We start from the raw sequence: 24,543 nt of genomic DNA on the forward strand, positions 1-24,543 counted from the left end.
GCATTTCAGCTTGTGCTTCTGTAGATTCCTACAGGTGGAGATCTGGGCATGGGGGCACAGGTGTGGTCTAGAGATGTCCATTCACCATGGTCAGTGGAGAACAGTGAGCACAGCCACCAGAGAGGCTGCTTTTGTGTGGGACCAAGAATGGAGAGGAGCAGCAGCCTAGGAATGAATTTTGGTCAACTCCAACTTCTAACTGTAAGACAGGGAAGGATGAAACTATTCAGAAAGGCAGAGGTGGAACCATAAGAGAGAAGAAAACAAGGTGGAGAACCCCACACAGTGCTGCTGAGTCCCAGCTAAGCTGAGGCTCAAAGCACAGCTATTTGATGTCATTGGCAACCTCAGTAGTTTGCTTGGCTGTTAGGGCAGAAGCCAAGTTTCAGTGAGCTGTGAAATGAGTGAGAAATGAAGAAATAGAGACAGTGAATGTAGACAACACTTTTCAGATGTGTGGCTGAGAAAAGGTGAGAAGATACAGGGCTGTAATTAATTGAAAGGGGAAGTCAGCTTAGGATGTTTTAAAGTAGGACTGAGCATATTTGAAAGACCATGGAGAACCAGGAAGAGATGATGAGTTAGAAGACCTGGAAAAAAGAGAGGAAATGTTTACAGGACATAGATATATTGGACCAGGACCAGGAAGAAGGAAGCTGGCTTCAGTGGAGTTGAGGAGGGGGAACAGATGGAGTTAGGTCTTAGGTCTGAAGGCAAAAGGCAAGCAAGCTCTCGAGAATTCTTTGGTGGCTCCAGATTTCTCTGGGAGGTTGGAGGTGAGGTGAGCTGCTGAGAGTCAGGGACATTTTCAGGGTTGGTGGTTTGGTTGAAGAGAATGGTCAAGGTTTAATACAGTCACCAAGGTCAGTGGGAAAAAGGGGAACAAAGACATGTAGTAATAGGGTGTGGAGCATGTTGGGAGCCAGGTGAATTCTGAATATAGCCCACAGCCCATCTAGATGTCATTTGGGTATTTTTATAACTTTAGGGCACATGGTCTAAAATATCACTATTTTTTTCCTCCTGATCATCTTAGAGGAGCACAGGAATGTGAGGTAAATATGTTTTGCCATAGAAGCCAATGTTCTCAACATGTAAAACTATGATTTCAATTTCCACTGTGATTTCTGTAGCTATTTCTCTGATGAATTCTTTTTTTTTCTTTTAGAATCCACTCTTTTTTTTTTTTATTGTAAACAAATGGGATACATGTTGTTTCTCCCTTTGTACATGGCGTAAAGGCATACCATTTGTGTAATCATAAATTTACATAGGGTAATGTTGTTTGATTCATTCTGTTATTTTTTCCCTTCCCCCCACCCCTCCCACCCTTCTTTTCCCTCTATACAGTCCTTCCTTCCTCCATTCTTGCCCCCCTCCCTAACCCTAACCCTAACCCTAACCCTAACCCCTCCCTCCCCCCATTATGTGTCCTCATCCACTTATTAGCGATATCATTCGACCTTTGGTTTTTTGAGATTGGCTTATCTTGCTTAGCATGATATTCTCCAATTTCTCTGATGAATTCTTAATAATAAAAGCTATCTCATCTGCAGAGTAAGTTGCAATATATGAAAAACCTTGACATTACCTTTTCTTGTTTAATTTTCTAACATACTTCTAATGCATGATACTATTTGCTGCTTGAGGAGACCAGATATCTGCAAGGCTCCAGGAATGACCAAGGTCATGCTGCTGGTCAGGGTCAAGATGGGGACATGGGCTCAGGTCTTTTCTGTTCAGCCTATGGCCATTCTGTGATCAGGGTGCGTATCACTGGGTTTCAGACACAAACTAGATTTGGGTTCATTTTTATTGATGAGCTTAGTTAGTCAGAGATAATTTGTTTCGTTTTGTGTCATTTATTTAGCATGTTCCCCTGAGTTTGAGTTCCTAATCCATTTTGATAAGTCCCTTTTCCTGGCATCCTGAGTAACGACAGGCTTGGGTAATAAAGGAAGTAGCTGACTTAGAATTGTGAATGTTCGGCGCCCCCGTCCATGGAATCTTTCCTGTCTGTGCTTTGCCTGAGTTATGGCCACAGTAATGGGGAGATTGGCACAGCTTCAACAGCCATGAAATCTCTTCAATTACTACTGCCTGAAGATTACTTAAAGTCTCGAATGCTTGATGCATCGAGATGAGGCTGTGGAGAAGAGAGACGGGTCATGCAATTGCTTGTCTTTGCAAGGAAGGGACCCTTCACTGTGCACAGAAGCTTCAAGGATAGTCGAGGTTCCTCTCAAAGCAGCAGAGAAAGAAAAATGGAATTGAAAATTTGAATGATATGTTTCAAAAAATTTTTGTTGTCATTAAGGTGAAGTTGATGATTTCAAAACACAATTAGTCAGTCAATAGAGTCATTAGTTCATTCATTTATTCAACACCTATTTACAGAGCATCATTAAGTCAATGCATGCTTGGTAATGTACTGTGTTGGACATTGGAGGTGAAAAGTGAAATAAGGCCTCCTCTCTTTATAGGCAGGGTCTTCTAGTGGGCAAGACTCACCTGCACACAGCTAATTATAACTGTAGTGGGAAGGTAAGATGCAGCAACCCTCTGGGTGTAGATCGGAAGGATACGCTTTAAGTGAAAACACTGGGGGTCCTTTCCTCTGCATGTGGCTGGGGAGGCCTTTTACTCTTTCTACAGAAATCTTGATTTAAATAATGACACATTTCAGCCATATAAAGAAATAGGACAGATGCTGTGTGATTCACTTCTGTGAGGCACCTGTTATAGTCAAATTCACAGAGACAGAAAGTAGAATGGAGGGTGCTGGGGGCTGGGTGAGGAGGAATGGAGAGTTAGAGATTTATGGCACAGGGCTTTCCTTTTGCCAGAGGCAGTGTGCACAGATGGAGAAGAGACCACAACAACATGAGTGCATGTGGTGTCATTGAGCTGTGCACTTCCCAATGGTTAAAGGGATGAATTTTATATTATGTGCATTTTACCAGAATTAAAATGATGAACACAAAGCTGAGAAACTAATGAAAGATCTTTTATTATTCCATGGAATATATATAGATGCCATGTTTGGTCATGTATCATTTAGTTTTCCCTCATTAAAAAAAAATGTTGAAATACAACTAATGCCCCCTTTCTCTTGGCCTCAGACCTTCCTCCTCTTTTCTTCAGATGTGGGTACTGTCCTTCAGTTTGGGTGTCTCATTCCTATGTCTTTTTACTTTACCAACGCCTGCCTTCCAGCGAACACCCAGAAACACTTGCAGTTGGCTGCCCCCCATGGAGAACCATGGGTGGCCGAGCACCCTGGAAGAGAACCATAGGGTGACTAAGCACCCTGGAGGCAGGAGCGCTCAGTGCAGGGCCCAGGTTCCCCTGCAGGCTGGGTGCCGACCAAAGTGGAAGTAATTCTAGGCGAGATATCTTGGCAGATCTCATCTAGGAGGGCAGCCTAGAGCCACACTGAAGTTGTGATTTTTTTTTAAAAGAAATATCAGTCATTCATATTAGCCAGAATAGATAGATATTTGGCCATTTTTGTGGTTTGGAAAGTTCACATCTTTGCTTATGTTTGGATATAATGATGGCATGGTTGAGTTCACCTTGTTTTGTTTTGGTCCACTGTGGTCATGGAATGGCCTTGTCTGATGCTGTTGACCTGTGAAGGTCAACAGAACTGACTGTGAGTGCCAAGCGAGCTGGTGGCTATCAGAGGCCATTGTCATCACATATGTGTGTATCCACAGACAATGTGCACCACTGTTTTGGGGTCTTATTTGAATGAGTGATGATACACTGGATATGTCATCCTATGGCTTTTTAAACTTGATTTCATAGTATGAGATGAACCCTGGTTGATACTAGCAGATCCAGTTCATGTCCTTTGTGTGCTGTTTTGTATTCAACTGAAGGCTGGTTAGGTTGCTCCTTTTCTTGTTAAAAATTGTGCTGATGGTACACCTAACACAAAGATTTCTAAATGTCATTTCTGCAAGGAGAGAAACCAGATGCCAGCAAGAAAGAAGTGCCCAACAATGTGAAAGTCATAAAGCCAGCCTGAAGGGGCTCCCGCTGGCAACATCTGGGACAATTTGAGCAATAAAATAATAATGATGGTAATGGATTATAATCCATAAAACAAAATAACTATCCATGGGTTCATACTGTTCCAAATAAATAACTGACTATCATTGAGTACTCACACAGGTTGCAAATATTTCCGCTTTATTCTGGTGACTGCAATTATGCCAATCCAATTTAGTTTTTATGTGGTTATCTTTATTAAACTTTTTCTTTATAGCTGTATTTTTATGATGCAACTAAGACATAATTTTCTACCCAAAGAACATAAAGATATTTTCCTATAGAAGTTCTAAAGATTTTTCTTTACATTTATATCTCTAATAAATCTGCAATTTGTGTTGGCTTACGGTGTGAAGAAGGGAATCTAATCCACAAAGATAACCCCTTCTCACAGTAGAATGTAATGCCTCCATTAGGCTGAACAGCATTCAGTTTCTAGATACTTCACTCTGGTTTAATGATATATTTGCCTGTCAATGAATTCACTACTACAGTTTTCTTTATTCAGATCTAATATCTGTCTAGCCAAGTTCCATCACCAAAATTCTTTTTGTTTGCTTTTTATTTATTTATTTATTTTTTGGTACTGGGGATTGAACCCAGGAATGCTCTACCACTGAACCATACCCCAGCCCTTTCTGTTTTTTATTTTGAGACAGGGTCTTACTAAGTTACCCAGGCTGGCCTGAATTTGTGATCCTCCTGCCTCAGCCTCCTGAGTCACTGGGGTTCCAGGTGTGACTCGGGAGGTTGAGGTAGAATTTTACCATTGTGCCTTGAATAGTTGGCCCTTTTGGGCTCATAATTCATGTGAATTTAAGTTTTTGGTTCAGTTCTATGAAAAAATTTATTGGCATTTTGGAGTTGCACTGATGTGTAATTTCAATGATCAAAGTATCAAGTGTTTTCATTCATAATCTTGGACTCTCTTTCAATTCACTTATATCTTCTTATATATCTTAACTCTATAATTTTCTCCACAATGTTCCATATATATCTGGCTAGCTGTATACCCAGGTACTTACAGTAGTTGGGAATTGTCTGACTGTCTGAGAGACACCTTTGTTCCAGTGTCTTAAACATGTTAGGGTTCAATCTTTTAAAAGAGGCCCAGACGTGGACCTCACAGTTGTTTCTATAACTCAAAGTGCTAAGGTTGAGGACTTAGTGATTCTCAATCTCTTTCCTTCAGGTCCCCAAGCGATTTCTGGACTTTCTGCTACAGTGTCTGATTCCAAGTGTCTGGAAGAGGGAAAAACAAAAGGACAAAGAGTCTTTCCGGGAGCTCCTGACGGACGTTTGTTGCTCACATCTAATTGGCAACCTCCAGCTCCAAGTGTGGACAGTGGGGTTTCTCGGCTGGATGTATTGTCACCATGAATGAAACCAAGTTCTACAAATATGGAGTTGCAAATAGTAGTTGCTGCCCTAAGAGTTTAAGATTTTCATTATTACTTTGAAAATGTTTTTTAAACTAAAAATTCCTGTCACTTCTTGGTCCCCATAGTGACAATTCCATTTAAAAAATTAAAATATAATGTATGACAGGAAAGTGTACCCTATTTAATGTACATTTCTGCAAGTTTTGACAAATCCATGAGATTGTTATTTAGTTTGAGGAGCACATCAGACAGAGTGAAAAACAGTATTATGGGATGTGGTCAGAGTAGTAAGTTGGACCTTTCTCTTAAGGGACATTTTCAGTGATGGTAATGAATCTGTATATTCCTCTAAATGCAGCAGGAAGCCACTGAGAGTTTTAAGTGTGTGTGTGTGTGGGGGGGGGTGATGTGATTTATGTTGGAAAATGCATATAATTTACATTGGAAAATGCACTCCAGATTTTCTTAGAGAATGAATTCCACCTGCAACAAGGAAGAAAGGAGCCCTGTTCTCAGACTCTTGTGCTGTTTGGCAAATGCTCCTGGGAATAGGACAATGGTGGTGGGAGTGGAGATGGGGTCCAGGCAGGTTGCATGTGTCTCCTGGAGCTCACAGGACTCGATCTTCAACTGTTCCTATTACTTGGATGTGATTCCCTCTGGAATCAGATGTTCATAATAATCACTGTAATTTGTGAATTTCTGTGCATACATACACTCCTCTAATTTGGCAAAGCTGTTATTTTTTCTCATTTCCCATCAGTGGGCACGAGTGTGATTCACAAGCTGTATGATATAATTAGTTTTCTGGATTAGAGAAAAGAATGAAGAAAATATTCTGTTTAACAAAGATGTTGAACATGTTCATGTGATCTGGCTCTTACGTTAGCATTTAAAAGGAGGTTAAGGAAACTACTGAATGAAGATCATGTCCCAGGAGTTTTGAGACAGTTTTGGTCTCCAGAATCCCTTTCACAAATTGCCTTCTATCTATTAATGTTGTTCTTAGAAATATTTTTCATGCTCGCCTTCCTGAGAGGTATGGCGTATTAAGCCCTCAATACTGTTTTATACATTTCTTCAGTAATTTGCTTTCCCTTTTAAATCACTCCTGAACACCTACAGGAGAGGTTAAATATTGGTTTCATTAACAAAGTTCTCAATCTATTTTATGGTATAAAGGAATGAATGAACAAAAAGATGAATTAATTCAATGAATAGACTAAACAAAGTCTCTAGTCCTGGATCCCTAGCCACCTGATCTACAAAGGTTTTGGCCGAGTTTCAAACAAAACAAAACAAAGAAAGCCATGCCACAAAGCAGTGATAGACTAAGCAAAGAAACAGGGAGGCAATGTCAGGAAAAGGGAAGATGGAAAGTCACATTAAAAAGGGGACCATAACTTGGAATCACAAAGGACTGTATAGAAGCTGGTCGCCCAGTTCTCATGATCAGAACTGGGTGCCTAGTTTGGACCTATGCAGGGTTTACTGCAGAGAGCCATCCGTGGCCAGCAAATAAAACCAGGTTTGGTGAGCTGTCAGACATGGAAATCTGGCTCCCAGGAACTGGTAATCACTGAGAGATTGTTCTGGATTGTGTGGAGTATGTGGTTTCCATCTGGAATTTGCAGGCCCTGCTGGGATGACCTGCTGGAGCAACATGGCTTGCTTAACTCCACCCCATCCTGTTCCTCACAGAGGAAACTCCTGGTCCCCCTTTTATCTGTACGACTATGAATAAAGGGAAGGTGAGCTCTTCCATCTTTGTTAGAGCCAGATCTCAGCATGGCTGAATCCATCACACCCCCTAATTCAAAAGATAATTGTCTCCTGTGATTTTTCTATTAAATAAGTTTCTTAGCAATTAATTTTCAGCTGGACCAACCTTCTGACAGAAACCCTTTCCCTTGCCCATGCTGGACTTGTGACGAGACCCCAGAGTTTTACTCTAGAACTGAAGCTGGCCTGGGTGTGCAGTGTGCCTGCTCTGTGACTCCTAGGAACCTCCTGGGAAAAGAGATTTCCTGAAGGTAGACCCCGCGGAAGTGCCATTCAGGGGCCAGGGGCCAGTGGGGCAGGGATCAGGCATAGCAATGTGTGTGGCCCTCCGTGGTCCCTGGGGCAAGCGCTCAGACTGGAGCTCCAGCGTGTAAACACAAGCGAGTCGAGCCAGAAACGTCACAGTTGAGCCGTCAAGCTCTGCAGCAGAATTTCCCGAACTATCTATCATACCTTGGAAGGGTTTTCCATTGGGACATTCATCCATATTTTGAAAAACAAAGGCCTTGTGGTCACATATGAAATGCAGTGTTAAACATACATAAATCAGAGCTTTTCTGGTGGTTAATCGGTTTGAGAATAGTCTTAAGACAGACCTTGATGACTTTAACACCCAACTCTGCACACAGGACAGCCTCATAAAATCCCCATCTCCCGAACATTTCTGTGTGAACCCACAGGTTTCGGAGCAGTTCTGGAGGCCTGGTGGTGACATCTGCTGGGTACAGTTGCACATTCCTTGACTATCACTGGGTCTGGATTACACCCTGCCTGACTGGATTCTACCCACCTCCATGGCTCAGCAATCACTTGCCAGCACATGTGGTCTGTGTCAGTTCAGACGCCTTTGTCAAACCTTCCCCTGTGTCATAGTGCCTTCCGGACGTGCCTTTTCCTTCTATTTCCTGCTAGGAGCAGCTATTACTTCCACCATCTCCTCTGGTCCCTGTGCCCTGCTGGGCATTGCCTCCAGTGCATTGGGGATTTTAATATTCTGAGCTGCTTGCCTATCGGTGATGAAGGGGAGACAATTGACAACCAAAATGATGAAGCTTCAAATCTTGCAGAATTTTCAATGTGACAGCCACTTAGAGAGCCAGGCTATTGGATCTTAAAGGCTGGCATCCTGCCTCCACTTCCTGCACCAACCAACTCAGGGAGCAGGGCTTGTTGGCAGAGAGCAGGCTCAGGGGAGCCGTCCCTTGGTTGGTGGGGTAAACAGACTCCATGTGCATTTTGGCCATTTTAGATGAAGGGAGGAAGAGGGGCCTTGCTTAGCTCTTCAGCCTCAGGGCAGCTCACCAGAAGAGTCCTGCACTTGTGAGGTGGAATGTAGAGTGCTTGCTCAGCTATAATAAAGTGGAACTTTGTTTCCTCTTGTTGATCGTCCCTCCTTTTATAGGAGACCCACGGAACCAGATCTCCATTTTGAATGACTAGCATCTGGTGTTCGTACCAATTATCACTCTTGTATAATAAAGCAGATTTGCAAACCTCAGGGGAAGGAACGCGTTTTTCTAAGTACATAATTGAGAAAACTGATGTCAACACAATCGCTTGACTTACATTTAACTTACACTAAATGCACCAATGTGAATTAAAGAGATCAGTGTGAAAAATGAATCCACAAAAATATTATAAGGAAAGATAGGTGGGTATTTATTTTTTAACAGAATGGGGAAGAACTTTCTTTGCTTAAAAACAGTAAGGGAAATAAAAAGGAAAAATATCAGTACATTTGAACATACTACAAAAAATCCCAAACACTTATAAGTCAAAATAGTAAATTCACATTGTGAATTTTATGTACTCTCATATGTTTTTGTAGATAAGAGCTGACAAACTCATTGAATGATAATTTTCCGATATCTACCACCTTCTAGATCTTTATGGATCCCATTTTTGTGGGTATTCTTTTCTTTCAGAGTTGTGAAGCATTCGTTTCTGGAATTCTCTGTGGAAGATCCTGGTTGAGGTGTTACAGGGTGTTACTTGGGTAGTTTCCATGTAAATTAGGGAGCTGGATTAACAAGACGTGGTGATGGTACATGGCAATGAAGTTAAGGAGACAAGAAGAAAGGAGGCAAAGATGACCCCTTTTTATTGCCTGGGTAATAAATGTGTGCGTGGTGCTGTTTGGCAAGAGCGAAGAGTGGCAAAGAGCCAGTTTGATGGGGAAAGGGAGTAGAGCTCAGAGGAGGTCATGAGTTTGGTTCCGGATGTGTGGGAGTGGCAATTCCGTGTCTGGGCTGAAGCTGGATAAGCAGGTCTGGAGTCTAGAAGTGAGCAGTGCCTGAGCAATGTGTAGACCCAGGACCATCAGCAGATGGGGATAACTGAAGCAGTGAGATTGTCTGAGGTCCTTCAAGAAGAATGTGTAGGAGGAGAAGAAAGTCATTCCCAGGGCAATCCTGAGCATCAGGAGAATTAGCAAGTAGTATGGAGAAAGCAGATTTCAGTGAGATGGGTGAATGGAAGGCAAAAATGAAACAGAGTGTAGATGGTCTATTATAGAAGTTTGTGAAGAGAGGACTGAAGAAGTTATTTATTTATTTATCCAATATGTGTGAGACCTGAGCATGTTTCCTGCATGTTGACAGGAAGAAGTCAAGAGAGGGAGGGATTTAAGGATGCTTGATGAAGGATATCTCATCACCAAAGGAGAGATGACCTGGAGGACAGGTGAAGGTACCATAATTTCATTCTTCCTATGACTGACTAATATTCCATTGTGTATATGCACCACACTTTCTTTATCCATTCATCTGTTGAAGGCATCTAGGTTGGTGGAGGAATGAATGCTAGGGAAGGAGACTTCTGCATTATAATGGAATAGGAAGAAGTGGGTAAGACTGGAGGCTGGTAGCCAGCCAGCCTGCAGGGGAGGGCCTTCCTGCCTAAGGGCTTCCATTTTCTCAGGGGAGTGGAAGATGCATATGTGAAGGGGATGGATATCTGATGAGATTGTTTCATGAGAGTAGACAGGTTTTGAAGGAGCCATTGTAGAGACTTAAAGAGGGAATGAATTAGGAGAATGGAAGGATCCACCAATGATCCAGTGGATCTATCATTATTCAGGTGGACCACTTACAGTGAAAACCAGGAGGGGAACCAGGCTGACCCTATGCCTCTCCCTAAGTCCATGAGTATTTACTGTAGCTTTCTCTCTTTTTCTCCTTGTCATCCTCATCCCTGGTGGTATTCCACAACCCCTTGCGGCACACAGTGTTGCCATTTTCTCAGCCATCTCGTTTCCTAAGTTTTCCTTTTCTTTTCCCTTCTCAACGGTTAGATGAATGCAGTGTTATGCAAACCTTAGTGTAAACCTATCTGAGAGAAGAAGACCTAAATGTCAGTTTCAACATGATTTAAACAAAGCTATCGTGTGAAAGAAAGATGCCTTTTCCATTTTGGGAACTACCCCCGTGAGACTTTACAGCCAAAACCTGGTGAGCAAGCCAAAGGCTTCTGAAACTACCCTCATTCAGGGTATTTCATAGGGATATTTTTAGTAGTTATTGATTTCTTGTAGAAACTGCATCACGCTGCCTTGTTCTTTTCATTCATGTGCTTTTGAAAGCATTTTTTGCTGAACCTTAAGAGGAAAAAATATATATATCAGGAGGTTCTCAACAGACTAGAGATCTATTTGAGTTTTTTGGGAATTCCCAAGCATTTTCATAAAAGGTCTGAACTCAGAGCCTCTCCTAGAGGGCAGGTGCCGTCATTTGGCCAGAGAATGGTTTTTGCACTGGGGTACAGGAAGGCAAAGGGGTCTCTAGCCTATGAGCTGAGGTTCACAAGGGGCCTCACAAAACCAAATTAGCCTAGATGCTAGTGGTGGAGCAGGGGAAGGTTCTATTCACTGTGAGAGACCAAGAGCAATATCAAAGACAAAACAATGCTGGTTGGTCAAAGTCTAATTGAATGACAAGAGCAGACCAGGGGATACAGGAGTCTCTGTTCCAGATACTTCACAGAAGAAGTAAGATCGGTCAACAAATACATGAAAAAATGTTCAACATCTCTAGTAATTAGAGAAATGCAAATCAAAACTACACTGAGATTCCAATCAGAATGGCAATTATCAAGAATACAAGGAACAATAAATGTCAGCAAGGATGTAGGGAAAAAGGTACACTCATACATTGCTGGGGACTGCAAACTAGTGCAACTACTCTGGGAGCAGTATGGAGATTCCTCAGAAAACTTGGAATGGAACCACCATTTGACCCACTTACATCACTCTTCAGCATATATCCAAAAGACTTAAAATCAGTATACTACAGTGACACAGCCACATCAAAGCTCATAGCAGTTCAATTCATAATTACTAAGCTATGAAACCAGCCTATGTGCCCTTCAACAGATGAATGGATAAAGAAAATGTAGTGCATATACACAATGGAATCTTACTCAGCCAAAAGGAAGAATGAAAATATGGCCTTTGCCATGAACTGGAGACTACCATGGCCTTTGCCATGAACTGGAGACTACCATGCTAAGTGAAATAAGCCAATCACACACACAAGAAAAGGTTGAATGTTCTCTCTGATAAGCAGATGCTGAATCATGAGGGGGGTGGTGAAGAGGAATGGTTTCACTGGGTTGGACAAGGGATTTTTGGGGAGAGTGGGAATAGGAAAGACAGTAGAATGAATCAGACATAACTTTCCTATGTCCACATCTGAATACATGACAGTGTAACTCCACATCATGTACAACCACAAGAATGGGAAGTTATACTCCATTTATATAGGATATGTAAAAACACATTCTACTGTCATGTATACCTAAAAAGAACAAATTAAAAAAATTAAAAAAGAGTCTCTCTTCCTTCATGCATTCACTCCTTCAGGATGTTGCAAGGAAAAGAGAATCGTTTCATTTGCTGGAGATGGAATGAATGTAGAAAAGAAGTTTGGATCAGACAGGGTGGAATCTTGAATGTTGGGATGAATCTCTTCTCTCCCTCATTCAATACGAGTCTTGCAAAGATCGGTTTTGGAGGTGTGTGCAAAATACATTGAAAGAGAGAGACGCCGGAGGAAGGGAGACCAGCTGGGTATGTTTGGGAGAATCAACCTGGTAGAGGCTCAAGGTCTGAGTCAGGAGTGGAGACACGGATATCAGTGGGTTATGGCTATGCTGATGGTGGAGGGCATAACAACAGATGGGATATGAACAAGAAGAGAGAAAGGAGTCCAGGCAGGGGTCGGGAGTGTGGTGGTTGCTGACGTCCAGACAGGATGGTCCCCAGGCATTCACCAACACATCACTGGGCAGAGCGCCTAGTACTATCTTCTTTCCTGGTTTATTTCTTTACTTCATTTTGTCTTTCTTGCCCCACTAGAAAGTATCCTTCATGTGAGTGACAGATGATACATCTTCAAAATGTGGTTCTGCCTCCTAGATCCTTACCTGCCAAATCATGGATGCTCCATAAATATTTGTTGAGTGGTTCCTTTTTATATAAACAGAATCAAAGGCAAGGATGATAAGTAATTAAAGAGATAAAATAATTCCAGAAGTTATGAGAAAGTATCCAGCTGAGCTCTGCTGTTGGCCAGCCTGTGAGCTCCTAGCCATCACCTCCGGCCCCTTTTCTCATCTTTCCAATCTAGAAAATAGGGACAATATTACTTTCCCTTCCATTTTATGATAGTAAACATAAAATCATATAATGAATATGAAAGCACTTTGGAAAATTAAAAGTGATGATTCAAATATAAAGTCCTACCAGGGGAAGAGGCAGTGTTAATGTTTAGAGCCTTCTCTAAAGGGGTATAAAATTCTTCTGAATTGTATTATCCTAGAAATTATTAAAGACACTAAATTCTTATTTTTTGTGTGTTTTCCTCCTTTAACAATTGTGAGTCAGAATATTTACTGGATAAAACTGTGATCTATGAGTCTAAAGAGACCCTCAGTAGCTTTACACCAATTAAAACTCCTCTGGATAAACTCTGGGTAATTTTATAATGAGCACATGATGATAATAAGAGGTACGGCTTCCAGGAAAATGGATTTTGCTATTGCCAGAAAGGAGGTTGATGGTAATATGTCTCAGGATTTTCCTGGAGGGAGGTGGGGCCCCCAGAAGTTCAACTTGTGGTGCTTCAGAAGTCACAAGGTCACCACAACTGCTAGAGTGTCATCCATCAATGTTTAAGGGTTTTGTCAAAAGAAAACATCCTTTGCTTTCTTGGAGACTTTGTGTTGCTCTTTCCCTGAGAATTTCAGATGGAAAAGGTGCCGTCCTTCTTTCTCAATTGCTTCGAAGCTGCCTCTCTGTCCTGGCTGTAGGTTTGAGTGACAGTTGAGTGCAGTATGGGGAAGACCAGGGAGGAAAGGACTTGGAATAAGAATGCCAAGCCTACTGGCTTTGACAAGACCGGGTGTGGGGGAAAATAGGAGGTGATGTTGGGGGTTCTGGGAGTTGAGGGTCTCCTCATCTTGAGCACAGGGGTTGAGAGGCTCAGTGAGTCCAGGTGGCAGAGGTCAGGAGGAGGAACAAGGGGCAATAATGCCAGCTGGACCATGCAACGGAAGAGAAAGACCAGGTAACACAGAATGAAAAGGAAATCCTACAAAATAAATACCAGCTTACATTCATTTGGAAGCCTTTAGACACACCACCCAAGAGGTTCCTGCTTGTCCTGTGAAACTGCCTGGGATGGCTGTTGCTTTCTTTCCATGTAGTGAGAAGCAACTGGGCTCGGGACTCAGAGAATTGGGTGCAGATCCTGGCTCTGCCTGCTCACAGCTGTGTGACTTTAGACACAGTACCTAACACTGTTTATAACGCAGTCTTCATCTGCAGTTCCTTAGAGGTGGCAGAAGGATTGAAATTTTGTAGCCTTGTCTTCAGTCACTATCACTACTGTCACCATTTCCCCCATCCTGTTGGTCTGGTGATCAGTCCGTTTCACTGGTCATGTCAATATGTGGTGCTTATTTTCACTGAATACCAACTGTGGGAAGTTGAGAGGGAAGAGATGAGTTGGAGACATTCATCGTCAGAAATATCCAAATCTACTATCTTCCTTCTCTGGGAGGTGCTCTTAGCACTTGAAAACATTAGTAAGAAGTCAGCAATACAACTTAGGCTTGAGAATAAATAAGGCAATTGTTATTTTTATTAGGATGTTGTCTTAGCCCAGTTGGCTTGCTCTAACAAAATACTATATTTAGTAGCTTATAAAAAAACAGAAATTTATTTCACAAAGTTCTTGGAGGCTGAGATGTCCAAGATCAAGATCTGACAGATTCAGTGTTTGATGGGTGTGTTTCCTGGTTCACATGTGGCACCTTCCAGCTGTGCTTTCATGGTAGAAGTGGGTAGTGAGGTCTCTGGGGTGTCTTTAATAAGGGCATGGCCCCAATTGTGAGGGTGTGCCCTTACAACCTAATCACTTTCCAAAAGGCCTCACCCAATTTCACTTGGGAGTTAGAATTTCAACATATGAATATGAATTCAGAACACAATAGTTGTGGATTTTCCAACCAAAAATATTGTGGGGGGGGGCGTTTCTGTGATTTGTTTTAGTATAATATCTGTTACAGAAAGATTTCTCCATTGAATAATACTCAAGCCAAGGAATTTAAAATGCCTATAACTTTTCCCCACATTTTAAACTGGTGAATTAGAATTGTACATAATGGTATCATGTGTTTTTTACATATTTGTATATGTGCACAATATAATGATATAATTTAGCTAACATCATTCCCCAGTATTTCCCCTTTCCTTTCCCTCTTCCTCCCCACCCTCTCCCTTTCCTCTATTCTACTGGTCTCCCTTTGATTTTCATGAGATCTGCCCCATTTTTCTTTTCCTTTCTTCCTCCTAGTTTCCACATATGAGAGAAAATGATTACCCTTTATCTTCTGTGTTTGATTTATTTCGCTTAACACAATGGTCTCAAGTTCCATCTATTTCCCGGCAAATGACAAAATTTCATTCTTCTTTATGACTGAATAAAACTCCATTGTGTATATATAACACATATTCTTTCTCCATTAATCTGTTGATGGACCCCGAGGCTGGTTCTATAATTTGGCTAGTGCAAATTGTGCTGCTATAAATGTGAGTATACATGTATCTATATAGTATAGTTCTTTAGCATAAACATGGAGGAGTGGTATAGGTGGGTCAAATGGTGATTCCGATCCTAGTCTTTTGAGGAACATCCATAATGATTTCCACAGTGGGTGTACTAATTTACAATCCCACCAACCATTTAAACGTGTTCCTTTTCTTCTATGTCCTCTTGAACATTTATTATTATTTGCATTCTTGATGACTCTCATTCTGCTTGCATGAGATGAAATTTTGATTTGCATTTCCTAAATTGCTAATGATGTTGAACATTTTTTTCAAATATATGTTGGCCATTTGTAATTCTTTTGAGAACTGTTTAATTCATTTGCCTATTTACTAATTGGGTATTTTTTGATGTTAAGTTTTTTTGAGTTCTTTATATATTGTAGATGCTAATCCTGTCAGAAGAGCAGCTAGCAAAGATTTTATATCATTCTGTAGGTTCTCTCTTCATACTCTTGTTTCCTTTGTTGTGCACTATATGGTTTATAACTTGATAGAATCTTCTTACTTCAGAGAAGTCATTACAAAATGTCATTGACTATCATAGGGTATTGACATTTTATGTACAGATTCTCTACAAATTAATTCACTTAATTCTTATAACAGACATGCCAAGTGGATATATTATTTCCTTTGTAAGTGAGAAGATGCAAGTTTAGAGAAATCAAGTGTCTTGTCCATGGACATCTAGTGAAGAGCTAGCATTCACATTTGTGTCAGTTTGACTCTAAAGTTCATGCTCTGTTTAACAAGACCATCAAGTACTAAGTCTAACCTGAAAGGGGATTTCTTTGAGATGTTTTGGCTGTCTGGTTTAATTATAGCTGCAGAGATCACTTGCACAGAATCACTTACTCCTTAATGGTGCTGGATAAATTGAGCCTCATGGCATTCTGTCTTCAACCTGTCCTCCTTTTATTAGGCTTTACTTGACTTTGCATTCTTACTTTTGATGTCACTAACCTGGCACACAAACCTAGGACCATGTCCCAGTTTCAGAGGCCAGAAAAAAAAAGAAGCTGCTCTGTCTGGAGGCTTTCTAGTGAGCGTTAAATGCCTGTGAAAGGTAAGCATATGGAATTTCAAAAGATAACTTAAGCAAAGGTATTTACTAAATAAATGCATAAAGATTCCATAGGCTTGAAAACCATCTTCCCTACACCAAGACTTAGAATGAACTTTTGAAAGGTATGGATGATAAGATAACATAAAATATTTCAATTTCTCTTTCTCAATTCCCTAAGTCCCAGCCTGATCCCATTCCATACCCCAAATCTCTGGTGCTATCATGCTAGTTCAGATCCTCACCTGTGCTGGTCAGTTACCAATGGGATTTTGAGTTGTTTGATGTTAGTAAGTTTATTTTTCCTGCTTTAAGATCTCTGAACACATAATATTCTCCTCAGGATGTTCTTTCCTTGTTAGATTTTAGCTTAATTGCTATTTCTTCAGAGTGGTTTTCTTCAATCATTCCATAAAAAGTAGCCAACTGTTCATCTCATCTTTTTTTTTGTTCTCCACCATAGTGTTTATTATGAGTTAGCCTTTTGTTTTTTATTTTTTGATTTATTATCTTAATTTTATCCATGAGCAACCTTTTCATATTTCTTCCTCAGCATCTTCAGCACCATGGACAGTGCCACATACCCAGTGGATCCTCATTAAACATTTGCTGAGATAATGACAGAGATCTTTTCATTTATATTAAGCAGAGAATGTTACTCTGAAAGACAAGGAAACAAATAACCAAGATCAAGTGAGAACATCAAGTGGTGTAACTGAATTTTATCTCAGTGGGAGAGATTATTCAGGAAAGAAAAGAAACAATGACTTAAAATCTCCCATATTTAAAGGCAAATATCAACCCAAAGAACTGTAAACAAAAATATCTAAAGCAAGATACAGCATGGCAAAGTATTTGGAAACCAAGGATAATGAGAGAAACTTAAAAGCGACTGGAGGAAATAAATTTAAAAAATATATACATATATATATATATTATAAAAGGACAGTGGTAAAATTTGCTATTAAATCTTTATTGCAAACAGTGCAAACCAGAAAGCCATGGATTGGCAGTACAAAGTGCTAGAAGGGAAAAAATGTTGATTTTATATTCTATATTCAAAAAAGATTTTTTTTTTTTCAAATTGAAGGTAAAATAAAGGCTTTTCAAATAAACAAAAGCTGATGGGATTTGCCCCCATAGGCTTACACAAGAAATGTTAAAAAACAAAGGGGAAAATTACATTAGAAGATATTGGGACCTACATGAGGGGAGAAATAACAGCCAAAAGGGTAAATATGTGGGTGTATATAAATGAATGTTCTCATTTCTTAATCCAGTTATGATAGCAGTGACAATTCACAGCAGAGAATGGGAACAATGTATGGGGGTGTTTTTAACTTATGGAAAGTCAAATATACGACAGTAAAGGTAAGATGTGAGAAATATACAATGACCTTGTACACGGGACTGTATCATTAAGAGCATTGTGTAATCCCTAGAGGTAACTGTAGAAAGCCTCATATCTAAAAATTCCAGCAAAGAACATAAGATAAAAATCTTTTGTATATATATATTTATATAAATACAAATTATATATATATATATATATATATATATATATAGAGAGAGAGAGAGAGAGAGAGAGAGAGAGAGAGAGAGACAGACAGAGAGGTGAGGGTAGGGAGAGGGAGGAGATGGGGAATCCATTAGATTTTTGTTGGCTTTGGTGACAGGATTATACATCCATTTTTATAGGTCTAACAATAGAGCAAACGTTTTACTTACTATTGATTGTGTCTTACTTTCTAGTTGTTAGTCTTTAAGAAAATGACTCGAATGCTCTGGGCTTCCATTTCCGCCAAGTGACTAGACTATACCTAAGAGCGCTGTGACTCTTCACTTCTCTAGCTTTTGGCCATTCACTCTCTAATTCAGATGGGGGCTCGGCAGAATTTCAACGTGCCCTTTCTTCAGCGGGTAGGAGAGAGTGTGGTTCCACCCATGCCGTCTGCTTGTAATTAGATTTACGTGGGTCCAAGATAGTGTGGATGCTTGGGGTCTCACTGGTCCCTTCATATTGATGAGAACCTGCTTTTACCTGGCTTAATGGTGTCCCTAATTGAGCCGCAGAGTGCAGAAAAGATAGTTTTACTTTTCTGAGAGCATCTTCTAATCTCAGTGGCATTTGTGGCTTCCTGAATAATTAAGCTGGGGCTAGGATAAAATTTCTCACTGTAGCCCATAAGTCCTCTGCATTACCATGCTGTGGCCACAAAATAGATCATACTTCCTTTTTGTACGTTTCTTCCCTCTCAGTATGAATCCCCACCCACTTGCAGGAAATCAGTTCCTCCCCAAATCTGCAACTCTGTGCCCTGCAGCAAATGTCTCAAACACTGGATCTTCGGACTGGTCCACACACTGCTTCTGAACTTCTGGTCCTCCCTTCCCCCTCCCTCCATCTCCCTGCCACTGACTTTCTCACCCTCGGCCATGCGGAGGACTAATGTACTAACTCCCCTGAGCATACCTGAGGTCACGACTGTGGTTTCACAAGGCTTTGCTGAAGGCTGGGATCAATAAGAATACAATTTGGAGGTGCTATAAGTAGACACAAGGGCCACAGGGATAAATACAACACCTAGGGTCTTTAGCAGGTACACTCCCTACTCAGCTTCAGGTCTGCTTTCTCCTGGGGGGACCACTTGCTCCTGACCCTTGGGAACATGCTGAGCATTCCCATTCCTTGGAGTCCAGCTCTTTTTCTCCAGGCTTTTCTTATTTATTTCTACAAGATTAAACTCTTCTCAGGATTATTATTATTTTTTGTTCAGAATATTATTCAGGTTATTGCTAGACATCAAAATCATTTAGACTTAACTAACTATAGAGTTCACTGGCTTATTTGCCATTACTTTTTAACAGCCCGAATTGTCTTCTTTTTTTAATGACTCTTTTTTTTTTTTTTTTTGTCCTTTATTGTTTTTTGCTTTTGCTGCATTATACCCTAAATATTTATTTTAGGGATGGTCAATAAGTGGTCAACTTTTTGAGTCTACTGAAATCTCCAATCCCTTTATTACTCTTTCCTGCTGGAATGACAGTTTATGGCTAAGATTCTAGTGGCACATAATTTTCCTTAAGAAATAGCGCAATTTCTTCATGTTTTCCGGCATTCAATTCTACCAATAGCTCATGAAGCTTCTTGTTTCTCAGTGGTCAATTCATCTGTTTGATTCCCCTCCCCCTTCAGGAAGGTCTTTATATCTTTTTCTTTATTTTGAGATCTTAAAATGTTATTATTTATCTAATTATAAGATGTGGGCTTTAAAATTCTCATTCTTTGAAATAAAGATTCTCCTTTTTAGTGCTTAGAATTTTTCTTCTAGTAGATATTTAATTATCTGGTCTCCTTGAACTTGCCTATTTTTCTCTTTTGTACTTGTTTTAGGTGGGCTCTGGTAATTTCAGTTCTCTCTTCTCTGTCATTTAACCTTTTCTTCACATTTAATCTATATTGACTATTTTTGTTTTCTTCTGAGAGTAATCCTCAGTTAAATCATCTCACTCTTTTGTTCTCTAGTTGTGTCCATTATGTAGTTCAGTCCAATTATATATAATTTTTCTTTTTTTTTTTTGGATCTATGCAGTTTTGAAAAGTTTGAAAACCATATTTTAAATCTCCAAGATCTCTTGTTCCTTTCATGGGTTTTCTATCCTCCCAAATACGAAACTGTCAATTACATTTGTTAAACATGTCATTCTACCTGTTTTCCTTAAACCTAGTTATTTGGGTTGTTGATTTAGTTGACTTGGCTTCAGTGAACTGTGTTAGTCAGGGCCCTCCAGAGAAACAGTGTGAGGACATATTTTATTCAGGTTAGTGTGGTTCGTGAGCCAACTCAGGTGGAGGCACTAGGTTTATCTGTGACTTCCTACCACCATGACTCAGGACAGGCCTCTCACCAACTGACCTCAGGTTTTATTGATCACGTAAGACCTTGAGGAGGCATCTATCTATTTTAGGTCCAAGGGCTTTTAATCAATTAGCCATCTCTAAAGATTCCTATGAGTCAAAAAAAATTTTTTTTAAACTGGTTTAGCTCTTCTGATATTTCGGTAGTTATAACAAAGGTTCTCACTTTGCCCTCATGAGAAAACGTTGTCCCTTAGCAGCTGCTTCTCTGTGGTTCCATTATCTACATAGAAGTTTAGTATCCCATGCCAATGGCAGCACCTACTATCTCCTGACCCTGGAACTGACCTTTCCTTCACCAGGATATTTTTCAATGTCTTGTGATGGGAATTTAACAAGGAATGTCTTGTTCACCAGGGAGCATTGCTAGTGGAGGGTGTGTTGGTCACCTGTGATAAATCCGCTACCACATGTTTATCTTCCTAAATATTGAATTAGCTTCTTCTGATACTTCACCTTTATTTAGCATGGGCCACTCTTGACCCCAGCTTACAGTCAACCAACTGAATGAGATGAAACATTTAGAATTATTCTCAGCTATGAAAGCCAAAAGATTGACAGCAGAATCTTTAAGTGCATCCACGATGATAAATTCCTGAGGCGAATTGTGTTTCTCTGTTCCTGGGCTCAAATATGCAGAATGCATTCCCACATGAATTCCTTGAATTGTTTTTCAATACAAATTTGCAGAAATTTATAGTTGTTTTTTAGTAGTGAATAAGACTTTTTCTTTCTGGTTTGACCTTATAATTAGGATCCTAGGGAAAACTAAGATCAATTCTTATAACAGAGGGGGAGGCACTGAGAGGTGGTAAGGCTGAGGTATAACCAAAATTGTCATTTTCCAAAATGGTAGATTTTTTTAGGTGATATTATTTTGCTGCTGGAAGCAAGTCATGGTCAGTCTCATTAGAAAGAGGAGCAATGGCTTATTCCTGCTGACAAGGGGGTGGGGCTGCAGGTTTGGGGTCCCATCTCCAGTCTCGCCCTTCCCGTACTCAGTACTCCCCTCTTCCATTGCAGCCTCGATTCTCACATTCCAGAGGCTGTAAACCTCACCTGTGCTGCTTCTGGCAACTGCAAGTGCCGACTCAGTCTAGTTACGCATAGCCATCTAGAGCTGAAAGCTGTTACGTTAAATAACCACGGAGAGCACCTGGTTTATTGCTGTGTCTTACGTAGAGAATTTCAACCCCAGGATCTCTCATTTCTTAGTGCATTAGAAATAACCCACCCCACAATCCTAATGTCCTGAAAAACCATTTTACCATGCTCTGGTATCTGCTAGATTTGTCTACATCATGGCTTCAAGAAGCTCTGCAAATGCCACTGTTTGTAATCCAAGCTTCCGAGTCTTCAGACCCAAGAAGCAGGAGATAGTCCCAGGTTCCTCTCCTTGTCGGTCTGTTCCCTGTAATCTTCCCTCATACCAATTATTATTTTATATATTTATTTATTTATTTCTAATTTTTATCTTTTACAGACTGCTTTTTGATTCATTATACACAAATGGGGTACATCATTTCGTTTCTATGGTTGTGCACAATGTAGATTCATACCATTCATGTAATCATACATTACATAGGGTAATGATATCTGTCTCATATCCAACCAAAGGCCAAATTATTTTTAATGCTGAGTTCCCTTACAGATAACAGAAACCACTATAGCAATTAAATGAGGGCATTGAATAGGTTAGGTAGTCTTAAAGTTGCAGGAGGGGCTGGGGGGATGACTTTAAGGAGAGCTTACAGCAATGGTTCCCAGAACCACACTGAGAAGTGGCTAAGGAAGCTCTGCCTCTTCTATACCAAGAAGGTTAGAAAGCTGGGGAGGGAGGAAGCCATTGCTGCCTCCTGGAAACAGGGGGCACAGTGGCTCCTGAGCACACCATCTTAGCTATAATCTGTTCTAGCAAGTGGATGTAAAAGGGCCTGCTGCCTGGCTCTCAACACGCATGAGCCAGGGCCTTGACTTTGGGATCTTTGTGACCAATGCTTCAGGAAACCTGAGCTTCTCCCGTAACTGAGCTTTGCAGAAGAAACAGTGGGAGCAGAAGGAATTCTGTCACTATCTTGCTATTTTCTTCCAAATCTCATGAGGATACAAATACTTATGATAGTGAGGCTGTGTATCAAACCCCACTGTTATGGTTTGGGCATGAGGTGTACCCCAAAAGCTCCAGCACTAATGCTCAGAGGCGAAATAATTGGCTTAGGAGAGCTATAATTTAATCAGTGGATTAATCCATTTGGATTAATAATCTGAAAGGATTGTTGTGCTGGTGTTAGCTGTAGGCAGATGGGTTGTGGCAGGAGGAGGTGGGTCATGGGGTGGGGAGATTATCCTCGGGGATCATATTCTATTCTCTTGGCTCTTCTCTCTCTCTGTTTCCCAGCTATCATGCAGTGAGCAGCTTTCCTCCGCCATACCCTTCTGCCCACATCTGCCAACCACACTCTGCCTACATTACCACCCAGTTAATCCGTATTGGCGAATTAATTCACCCACTAAGTTATTACCCACAATCTAATCAGTCTACCCCTGAACATTCTTGCCTTGCCTCACACATGAGGTCTTGGGGGACACCTCATATCTAACCCATAACATATGCCTTATGTCTTTTCCATAAAGTCATTTGTTGAACATATTTGGATTTTGATGTGGCCAAATTTAGCAATTTTACTTGATAAATCCTGTTTTCTCTAGTTTAAGACCCTTCCTACCTTAGTTGAAAAACACACATGCTCCTCTAATTCTTTCAGCTTTTGATTTTATGCAAAAGATATGAGTTAGGGCCTACCTTCATAAAGCAGATAATCATTTGGATCAATGCTACTTAGCTAATAGTTAATTCTTCCCTGGTAACTTGAAATGTCACATTTATAACATACTAATGTACATAAACACATAAGTTTATATCTGGGCTCTTTATTTCAAGGATTTATTTATCGAGTTTCATGAATTAATTACCATAATATTATAATTCATTTTAATATTTGGTCAGACTAATCATTTTATCTTGTTCTTCTTCTTCATAATTATCTTGACTGTTCCTATACATTTACATTTTCATTGTTTAGAATTAGCTTGTCAAATTCTATTAAAAATTCTTGAGACTTTTATTGTAATTGAATTAACTTTATAGATTAACTTGGAAAGTTTGATATCTTTACGATATTGAGTCATCCTATCCAATAACATCAAATGTCTCCTCATTTATTCTGGTCTCCTTTTATTCCTTCCATAAAGTTTTATAGCATTTTCCAAAAAGGTCTTGCCTATAAAGTTCATTCCTAGAAACCTCCCACTGTTTGCTTCCTTTATGGTAAATAGGATCTTTTTACAGGAAATATATTGATTGTGGAATATTGTTTTTGTACCTGGCTCCTTGCTCAAATATTTCTAGTTTGCGTTAATTAAAGTTTATATGATTTTTAAGTGGGAAAAACCTTCAACTAGGACAGTAAGGCAGGAATGACACATGAAATTTTTGCTAGGTTTTTTGCAGAAAAATAATTAACTAAAAATGAAAAAATCATAAAGAATTGAAAAACAACAATCTGAGACAATATTTGAAATACATAATAGAAAAATATTACCTATAGGCAGATATTTCTTTGTAATAAGGGCAAAGATGATCACCATAATAGAAAGATAGGCAAAGGTCATGAATGAATAGCTTACACAAACCAAAAGAAATACATCTTCAATGAATGTGGGACAAAGCTCAGCTCATTAATAAACAGAAAATGTGAATCTAAATGTTATACTTTGCTATCAACTTGGAAAAGGCAGATCACTAATCCTCATTGCTGTCATTAGGGAAAGAGGTAGTCTTTTACACTGACAATCCTTTCTAGAAGATTCTTTGGTGATAGATATCATGACCCTTAAAAACTTCCTGCACTTTGACCTAGCCATTTCACTTGTAGGAATTCCAAGAGAAATGTTTCTGACACCTCTCAATGTTTGCACTTGCCTAGGAAGAATTTTCTACTATTTAAACAACTTGCAAAATTCTGGCTTAAATAAAGCTTTTAAGTGACAGAACAATTTCAAATGTCCTAATATACATGTAAACCTCAAGAAGATTATAATAAAAATGCTTTGAGCTTATTTGATCATAGAATCATTTTGTGGGGGAGGAGTATTACAGAGGGCCTAATTATACACAATTTGACTTGAGAGATATTGGCTTAATGACATTATTATGGAAACATGCAAAACTGAG

The sequence above is a fragment of the Sciurus vulgaris genome, assembly GCF_902686455.1.
Source record: "Sciurus vulgaris genome assembly, chromosome: 5".
NCBI lineage: Eukaryota > Metazoa > Chordata > Mammalia > Rodentia > Sciuridae > Sciurus > Sciurus vulgaris.